The sequence below is a fragment of the Loa loa genome (assembly GCF_000183805.2).
Source record: "Loa loa unplaced genomic scaffold supercont3.813, whole genome shotgun sequence".
Classification (NCBI taxonomy): domain Eukaryota; kingdom Metazoa; phylum Nematoda; class Chromadorea; order Rhabditida; family Onchocercidae; genus Loa; species Loa loa.
The window spans coordinates 3,496-5,078 of NW_018108993.1; positions in this window are offsets into that span (position 1 = coordinate 3,496).

A 1,583-nucleotide genomic window follows, 5' to 3' on the forward strand; every position below is an offset into this window, starting at 1 on the left:
AAAATTGTTTTAAGACTTGTTTTATTCACTAATGTTTGATGTTATTCAATATCATATTACATGATATTGGAAATTTGATGTCATTCAACACTTGTATGATATTGACCGCTTACAACAAGCTACTCAAAATGTATTTTACCGAGTTTGTTGGATTCGAATATGATTATTAAAAAAAATTACTAAATAAAAATAAATTGTGTTGTCAAATAACAAATCCAAACTAGAAATAAATTTTTTTTTTTGTATTCTTATTCTTGCGCAACTTGACACAGTTGCAAATTCCTTTTGTTTTCACCACAAACTTGGAAAATCAAACTGCTAGATTAAAGAAACAATAATTAACGTCGCATTGTCATTAAGAGCTACAAAACACAATGCATAAAGTTATGCTTCAAAAACACGTCGTCATAAAATGAGTTTTAAAGAACTAATCTGAAGACTAATTAAAAAAGTGTTATTCTGCCGTGTGAAGGATATATATACGCATTTATATGTAGGTTCGCAGATATGGTTCAACAATTGATGGATAAAGTACTTTGTTAAGGGTAGGAAGCCTTGAGTACAGTGCTAACAAAAAGCACATGTACAGTTCTATGCATGGTGATAGCACTTACATGTACATCACATTTACGTATAATTTTTATTTTTTCTTCGCGTTTATTCGCGACAATGTCCAGTCTACCTGTTACACTATTTGTGAAATCGGCATTAACCATAATTATCTGCACGAATGTTCAGTATGTGGCGCAACTGCTGAATAACCGTGTATTAATTATAATCGAAAAATAATTCTCGCAACAAGGGAACTTGCAAACATAAGAATGAAGGCAAAACCCTTTCTATATTTTCAGCTTTCCAGTTCGATATTTTTCGATGTAGAATTAATATAAAAACAAATCAGGTAAAATAGTTGCCGAGTTTGCACTAAAATGTGGCATATTTTTTTATATGGAAAAAAAGAATTCATGGACAGTTCAAGTTTCTTAACTTGGCTTAATGTCTAATATGAGTAATGTCGATTATGCCTTTGAAGTTCTCAAAAACTGTGACAATTTAGACTTGTTAGAAACACTAATCCTTTCTGATATCTACCATTGTACTTCTCAGAAAAAAGTCTTAGCATGACTTTTCTGAATTCTGAATGCTTCTTATTTTGATAGTAGGTTGTATTCAAAGAGGCGAAGGGTGAGAGGAAGATGCTTGGTAATAGCTGAAGATCATGCAGAAGTAGAAAAACATCCTAGATGACGCAGCGCATAAAAAAAAATCGTCGATTAGGAAGATATTGAAGTTTGTGTTGCTTGACACGAATGCAAGGTTGCTGATAAAGGTTTATTGATGGCGGTAACAGTTCATTAGCGAATACGGAAAATACAAAAACAGCTTTGAATGGGTCCTTATTGGTGTAATGAGATAATGAGGGAGAATTTGGATGTTAAGAATTGGACGAGGCTTTCAAAGCTAAAACGGATTTGAAACTCCTTATATTGTGGATGTAGTTTATCAAACCAATACATTACATTAGAAATTAATTTTAGGACAAAGGAATTCCAAGACAAAGGAATGCAAGGAATTCTAAGAAA